This window comes from Pundamilia nyererei, unplaced genomic scaffold, assembly GCF_000239375.1.
Source record: "Pundamilia nyererei isolate P.nyererei 1_Seehausen unplaced genomic scaffold, PunNye1.0 scaffold00040, whole genome shotgun sequence".
NCBI classification, from domain to species: Eukaryota; Metazoa; Chordata; class Actinopteri; order Cichliformes; family Cichlidae; genus Pundamilia; species Pundamilia nyererei.
Window position 1 is genome coordinate 1,641,963 of NW_005187441.1, and position 8,701 is coordinate 1,650,663.

The 8,701-nt window shown below is 43.1% G+C and overlaps 1 long non-coding RNA gene across 1 annotated transcript; it reads left to right on the forward strand.

Moving 5' to 3' along the window:
* The first annotated feature begins 184 nt into the window (after positions 1 to 184).
* On the forward strand, positions 185 to 7,699 carry LOC102193462 (uncharacterized). Its single transcript, XR_001290345.1, has 2 exons — positions 185 to 246; positions 7,505 to 7,699. It is a non-coding gene; the product is annotated as an uncharacterized LOC102193462 (long non-coding RNA).
* The last annotated feature ends 1,002 nt before the right edge of the window (positions 7,700 to 8,701 follow it).

The window sequence follows — 8,701 nt, forward strand, 5'->3', positions numbered from 1 at the left end:
TATATATATATTCTTCTACATCGGACCCCAAACCCAGACTTCCCCGGACCCCAGTTAGTGCACCACCAAGGCAGCAGCTGAAGACCCCCCCCAGCACCACCACTACCCCTCCTCCTCTTTTATGATATGGGAAGCAGCACGCGTTGACGTGTCGCGCTGCGCTTCCGACCGCTAGTATCGGCATGCGTCTTGTGCACACACGCACAGTGTTCTCATGGGGACATGCGGCCAGCAGAGCCAGCCACGGTAAGTGGAGCCACTTTTCATAACGACGCTTTCTATCTCCGGGGAAGGCACAACAACTTTCGCCGGCCGTTAGTGTTGCTGCTGCTGCCTCAGCCCGTGCTGGAGAAAAGCAACTTTAATAGACTTTCTTTCACTCTCTCTCTCGTTTGTCGGCACCATTCCGTTCACAGCTTTATCCATGCAGATTGCGCAACGCGGAGTGTGATCGGACGGGAAACCGTGAAAACAATACCGTGCTCTTGTTGTTGTTATTGTTATTAATGTTATTTATTGTTATTATTTAACACCGGTTTCCTCAAGTGAACGCTCACGCTGACCAAAGCCCACCTCATCACCTCGGCTGTGCTCTGCTTTTGGCCATGCGGGGCTTCTCCATGGAGCACATTTCAGTCTCACCACTTGGTTAACAAAAAAAAACCAGAGGGGCATTTTTACGCACTTTTTAAAAAAACCCAAAGACATATCTTAAGTGCTGCTCAACATTCAAGTTGTGTTTTTCTTTTTGTCAACTTGAATGTTTAGTTACTTTGAGTGCCAAGTGTGGTACTCGGTCCTGCGAGTGTGTGTGTGTTGGGGGGGATGGGGGGGGCAATGCGCAAAGTGTGTGGTCTCCAAGCTCTCCACCCACGCAGAGACGCACGGTTCGTGCGCGGGCGCACACGCCTGCACATGCACACACACAGACTACAAGTTGTGTCTGTGTCGGTCGGGCATGGATGTCTCTGAGTCTCAGGAATGCGCCCGGCGTTTTCTCTCTATTTTTCACATTAAGTGCAGTTTGGAAACCGCTCTCAAAGCCGCTCTCAGAACCGATGCCACCGCTGTCAAAACTTTGACACCAAGGCACGCAAATCCGGTTGCGAGTTTCAGAATAAGAGCCGCACAAACTCGCAATATTTACCCATATCATATCATATCATTTTTTTTCCTTTCCCATATTGGCTGTCAGTACATTATATATACCGTATTTATGCTTATAAATAAGATTATAATATAGTTAATTCTATATGTTTGCTTTGAAATTACTTTACAGCTTAATTAATAAATAAAATAATTCAGCCATTCTACTATCAATTAATCAAGTCGCCTATTGAGTTAATATGAATAATGACATGTTTGGACTGCAGTTATTTTTGGTATTACTAAATATATATCATATTATTCATTTCATATTACTAAGTATGCTCGTCTCTATATTTAGTTTATTTCAAACCACAAAAAACGAAAGAAAACAAAAAAGAAAGAAAAAACTCTTAAACACATAAAGTTCCCGGTTTGTTCCGGGTGAAATTCATCACGCTTTACACTAAAGAGGGAAGGGAGGGGGGTAGCCCCTGCCTGGAGAGGAGAGAGGGGGAAATTCTTGTGTTTTTGGTATGCGATTACCCAGCGGAGAACCCATGACTGAAAGGGAGGAGGAGGACCGGGGTTGAATTTAGGATACATTCCTTGCCTTCCTTTTTACGGTAACCACATTATTGCTGCTGCTGACATGCTGCCTCCTCACATGACACCCCTAAGCTCCCAGCTGATGCGTTACAACTGGACAAAGCGAGTCAGATGACCTCAGCACGTATGAGTGCAGGAGAACTACAAATGTCGATAATAATAATAATAATAATAATAATAATAATAATGTTAATGAGTTTACCTCAGATGTTTAGCTGAGTCAAATGATTTAGAGAACGTGTAAAAATGACTCCTTTGGAGATTTTTAATAAGACAAAACCTGATTTTATTTGTAGAATTGCATTGAGAACTTGTTAACTTTAAGGTAAACTCTGTTTGATAAATGTCTGATATGTTTAAAATTATGGGGAATTCCTGGCTTAAAATGACCACTTAGAGAAATCGTATTCAGTTCTTGCTAGCTGTAACAAGCCTTATTTAAGGGGTTCCTCTTAAAGGATACATTGGTGATACAGTGTAGCTTTTCTGGATAGGAAAGCCTGTCACAAAGACACAAGGTAACAATTCATAAAACAGGCAATGACTTAGGGTGTAATTCACCTGTAATTAAATGGAATTTCAGTGTATTTTGTTTGAAATTACAATGTAATTTACTTATTTAAAATACTTAGAGTTAGTAGGGTAACAAATCAGGTTTTTACAGGAAACAAGTAATTATACTTTAAGTCATTTTAAGTAATGCGGAAAAACAAACAACATCTCAAGCATGCTGTACTGTTGGAGGCGACGGCCGTATTATGAAGTGTCATAACCTTGCCCAACTTCTGGGTATTTTACAGAAAATTAGGTAAGTAATGTACAGCGTGAGTGAAATAAAAAGGCCGACTGAATAATAGAAAATCATTCATGCACATCAATGTAATGATTATTAAATAACGAAGAAAAAGAAAGATGGGCATGGTCAAGTCACCCTACCATACAGCCCGTGCCCCAAAAAGTACAGCATATTTACAATATAAAATGAGGGAAAATACTTTTTTGTTTTCCGCTAAATTACCAGAAAATTACGTACAAATTCAAATTACTTACACACTACTTACTTTGTTTCTTGTAAAACCTTTACTTGTTAACACCTTATTCTATTGGACCTACCTTTAAGGGTTTTTAGGTAAATGTAATGACATTGTAATTTCAAATAAAACACCTTGAAATTGCATTTAGTTGCAGGGCAGGACATGAGCAGGGTTACATCACAAGCTTTTTGCCTGCTTCATGCATCGTAGCGGGTCATGATGTAGGCAAAAAGCATGTGATGTAACTGTTTTCCAGCAGCTACACTTGTGCTGCAGTACTTGGGAAGTTTAAAGACCTTTTGCTCCTTAAAAAAAATAAATCCATAACCGTTCTCCAATCTGACCCCTCCCCTTTCTGATAATTCGAACACGGTCCCTTAGAAAAGCGGCCTGGTTCATTATTTCAATCAATTTTCCTTTTACCGTTAACGTCTGCCTACGAACCCACAGGTGGTCTCGCACACACACACACAGACTCTCTCCGAGGCCGGCTCAAACGTCAGAATTTTAGAAATACAGCCACATTACATCTGACATATTAAATGGAGCTTGCCAAATTTGCATAAAACCAGCAGAGCTCTGGCTGGCTGTTCTTCAGCGTCTCTGTCGAAGCCATAATCGCCCACTCGCTAACGACAATTACTATAATGGACTGATTGTTGGATTATACCACCAAAGTGGTTTTAGCACACATCTGCATAATTGTTCTTAGCATATACGCGCTCGTGGGCTCCTGGCTGCCATTAGCTGCTGCAGAGAGGAGGGTGATTGAGGAGTTGTTGAAGAACGGCAGTAAATTGTGTACCAACTGTGTGGGTGTTTTTCCAACCTGGATGAGAAATGCACTTTTAAAGCATCGTCTAGTTAAAGATCAGATTTAGATTAGAGCTGCTGCTGGCTGGTAGAGCTGCTCTGCATGGGGGGCAATCCTGTTGCAACCCCAAGGGGTCAACTCACGGTCCTTGAGCAAGGCACTAAACCTAGAAAATGCAGGCCACTGAGTGAAAATGCATGAATCTGAGGGACATTTGGGATAAACAGCAGCGTCCTGAGTCAACTTTATAAATAAAAGTTCAGTAATGAAGGTTATGCAAGGAAATGTGTCATGTGGTATGATTGATGTGAGGAAGCCCAGGGCCAATCGGTGACAGGACGCGTCACCGCTCCTGGATTATCAGTGGGGTCGTTCCAAGACTTTCCCACACTTCAAGTCCATCATTTCTGACTCTTGATTTAAAAGCGACTATTAAACATACGTTCAAAATTCGATGCAACAGAATGGCTTTCTACATCAAAATGTCCTGCCGTTTTAGTGACGTCGACGTTAAATATCAAACATTACTCATGCTTTGAAAAGTCAACGCAGCCAGCCCAAGGAGTGCGCTGACTTTGGTGGCTCAGCCTTTGATATCCAGCGCTGGGAAACAAAGTCGCGCTCCCTCTTTGTCAGAAATCACATTAGTGAGACTGAACGTCACGTGACCAACAGATGGACAGACACATCCGTAGTACATGGGGGACTGTAAGCAGCATGAGCCAGATCAACAGCTGAACCCAGCTTTCCACTCGCAGTCTCTGTATAAACATGCAGCGAGGCTTCAGGAAAGGAAGGGAGGAGGGGGTGTGGGGGGTGCTGGATAGAGCAGCAGTGAGAAAATCTGCCCAGATCCTTCCTCCAAAAACGCCAACTGATGATTTCTTAATCAAATTGAGCAGTGAAAGTTTGCCCCCCCTTTCCGGCCTGCAAGGACACCTGAAACCTGCAGCGCGGAGGCCGCTTCATGTCCTCCTCATCCTCCTCTCATTCCCCATCTCTTGAAAACAGGCCAACATCCCACACAGACAGAATCATGCTCCCTCTTCCTCTCCGCTTTTCTCTGAACAGCACTCTGTGCTAATTACTCTCCGTTTCCATGGCAATGGGTAGCACCTCGGTTTTTTTTCCTGGTGTTTTTTGTTATCTTGGATAGCCCGTCACAAACATGCCTCGCATCTCTTCATTTGATGGAGGCCACGGTTTACGTTTCATCTCGGTGACTTCGAACATAAAGCTTTTATGTTTTTTTCATGCTTGCGTTTTATAACAGTATCAGTCTGTCGTCACTGACATGCACTGATTTTACATTTGATCAAGTAGATATAAGAGTTAAGAGTAATCATGTACATGGCTGCTATTTATCTGCAGGCAGTTTAATTTGAAATAGTGCTAAAGGGACATTTCACCACAAAATGAGTTTATCCATATAGAAAGTGTTGATGTAAGATGCCTTATGAATGTGGGGTACTTTCAGCTGCTCCCTTTCACAGCAGATGGATCTGCGTGTTTGGCTTGGCACAGATTTTTGTTTTGTTTTGTTTTACACAGGATACACTTACTGACACAACCCTCCCGTTTAGCTGGGCTCGGGATCAGTTGAATAAGGGGACACTAACGATCTCCTCCCAGTCTCAAACCAGGGATCCTAACCGGAAAGAAACAAGAATGGCGTCCCCCACTTCCCTTCTCAGCTGAGCTGCAATGTCAGCTAGCTACTACTTTTGGTTTGTGGATGAAACTGCTCACACCAAGCTAAATTTGTTTGAATCACTATGTCCATATTTCTGGAAATACACACCGGATTTCTTACAGTGCTTTGAGTGCCATTTGGCGTGACGTTCACCCCCAAAAAGATCCCTTTAAACAGGACCTGCAAACCTGCTACTTCCAAGTGCCAACTCACTATGGTAACCCAATATTCCTGCAAATATTTGGGGGGTTTTGTGTGCAAACAGATTCATGGGCAGTCGTGAAACTCTGAGGTCTATACAGATTTTTGCAGTTCTTGTGGGTTCTTGCAGTTCACTTCATTTCAGTTTTTTTTATATAACCACAAATCACAACACCAGTCGCCTCAAGTCGCTTATATTGCAGGGACCCTACAATAAAACAGAGTAAACCCCAATAATCAAACAACTCCCTTAGAGCAAGCACTTTGGCAACAGAGGGAAGGAAAAACTCCCTTTTAACAGGAAGAAACCTCCGGCAGACAGGACACAAATCAAAGAGATTAATCTTCATAATGTTTAGCGAAGAAATCTCAGTGTCCTGATCTTCCATCCATCCATCCATCCATTCGCTTCCGCTTCTCCTTTTCAGGGTCGCAGGGGGCGCTGGAGCCTATCCCAGCTGTCATAGGGCGAGAGGCAGGGTACACCCTGGACAGGTCGCCAGTCTGTCGCAGGGCCAACACACAGAGACAGTAAGGGGTAAGGGGATGGTTACTATGAAACAAGTCAGAAAAACAGGAGGAGCAAGGAGAAGAAGCAAAGTGAAAAAAAAGCTTTTGAGTAAAATATGAGGCATGGAAGGGGATTGAGAGAGTGAGAACCTGAGAAAACAAGGGGGGGGGGGTATCGTGGTCTGAGAGGCCCACCATTCATTACTTATTAAACAGAAAGGAATGTGATGCTTTTGTGTCAAGGCTGCAGTCGGCCATTTTTCATTTAAAGGTCTGAATTTGACACAGAGCTGCACAAATTTCAAATCTACTCGCCGCTTGCACTGTTTCCAGATCGAGCTCGCAGTTACTAAACCTGCTTTGTTGTTTTTCTGTAATCTGCATTTAAGTAACGTCAAGCTCTCACATCAAAAACGTGGTTGCACTCCATGACGCTAAAGTTCAAAAAAAAAAAGTGGGCTTGCTTCTCCTCCTTCGCACATGCCTTCATACCACATTATCTTCAATGACCCTGGGTTTTATGAATGGGCAGCAGGAAGCTCTGCCATTGGCTGACAACGACAGCCAATCAGGAAGGATAATTTTGCAACAGAAGTGGGAGTGGATGAATGGACAAGTCACACATTTTTAGAGGTCGGGGCCCTGTTTGTGTGTGTGTGTGTGTGTGTCTGTCACACACTGACCTACTTGGTTTATTGCTGGCATCTATACATAGCTGTGGGAAACACAAGCAGACAATCGGCCTGTTTAAAATTAGCAGTCAGGGCCACCTGTCTGTTTCTCACTGAAGCGGAAATGCCAGAGAGGGCAGAGAGGAAGGTAAAACAGGGTGGGAGTGGGAAGGGGTAGGGACGGAGGGGATATCGATCACTCCGCTAATTTAAATCTCTCTAGCTTTCTTTATCCCCTGCTGTGACACAGGGAGACATTGTTAGGTAGGCAGGATTTGAGGACCACTAGCAGGGGGTGGGTTGAGGGGGTTGGTTGGTGGTCCAGGCTATGTGGAATTCCTGTAGGGTTTTATATATAGGGAAATGAGAGCGAATAGTTACAGTTTAGTGTACTTAACCATACCGTATGTTAAGGAAAAGTGTGTGTGTGTGTGGGGGGGGGCAGAAGGACGAATGGAGGCGAAGTAGAGTAAAAAAGAAAAACCCTCAGCCCCCCACACCCTTTCCTCCCCCTACACTTTTTAATTTTAACCTTGTAGCACAAAACTGACATTTCCTCCCTCGGTCGTGTCAAACAGCCAACAGGAAGTCTCCGTCTTCTTAACTGACATTACAGCTGGCATCTTGTTTCCTAGAATCACGATTTTCAGCCCACACTTGGTTTTGTTCCTGTGCGCCTCCGCCAGAATAATAGTTTGTGGGTGTCGAGTGAAAATGTTTCAGAGAGGCACACTGTACTACACTGTCCAAAATACATACAGCACCACTTTTTGCCTGCTGCTGCTTTAAATGTTTGCCGTTGTTTGAGTATGAAACAAACAATAGTATAAAACTGTCCTCTTGCCACGGTTGCCGTTCTCACCCAGACATCTTTTTTTATTTCCAGGCCTCCTGTCAGACTGTCAAACAGAAGAGTCGACTCTCCAGAGAAAAGGAGGCGCGAAGTCTTCCAGTGTCCATCTGTGGCAGTCAAGATGGACGCCGACAACCAGTCTGAGCGGGCTCAGTCGGCCATCTTGTTTTCAGCGTGGGTGCAGAGGGACTGTGTGCTGCTTAAAAAGCAAAAAAAAAAAAAAAAAAGCGAGACAAAGAAGGAACTTTAACTCTTTTCCCACATGTACCTGAACCATTGTTCTTTCAGACACAGCAACCCCTATAGCCAAATGCTAACACACGTTCAATATTTAAAATACAGACGTATCTGCTGTGATGTCATTCACTGGTTTGTGAAACCCCTTTTCAAAGGTTCAACTTTAGCTTCAAGGCTGTCACCATTTCATTTTTGTGTACCTAGCAGTAATGAAAATAAGATAAGAAGATGGAGTGCTAAGTTAGCAAAATATATCTATAAAACTGCTAATCAGTACTAAGTAACAGACTAATAAAGAGCTAGAATTTCACCCACCAACACTAGAGCCAGCTTCGTGGATTGGTCTGTTAGCAGAATTTAACAATATATGAAAAAGCATCAACGGCCCAAACAGGTTAAGAGGCCCAGTTTTGATGCAGATTAACTAAAGTGAAGCCTAGCATAGAACTAGCAGCTACAGCTACATGTAGCAATTAATTTCTGCTGATGTGACCTCTAAACACTTTGATGCTTAGATCGTATGCATTTCAGAATTGAGTTTTATTCAGGCTGTGCTCATTTGCTAAGAGATTGAGATTTGTTAGCCAATAAGCAAGCAGTTTCACAGCGAGTCCCATCCCGTTTCGCCACAAGATGGAGACGGTAAAAATACTCATCTTGAGGCTTCAACGCGGGACTTTAGAAACCAGTACCCGGCATCACAGTGGCTACATCCATCTTTTATACTATCTATCACCGGCTTCCACCTGTCAGTCAAAAATTAGCAAAAACTTCCAAAAGTGTTTTTGTCCCAAGGTATAAACACGTTAATTTCTTCTGTACAGTTGGGCATTGTAAAATAGAAGTCAATAGGTACTGACTTCCTTTAGTAGATTTCAACATGAAGGACGTTATACAGATGTCAATAATTTACCATGTAAAGTAGAACTTGCTAAATAGGAAATGTTGCTGCTTGATGAAATGTCAAATCTATAGGATTCATCCTAAAGGGAA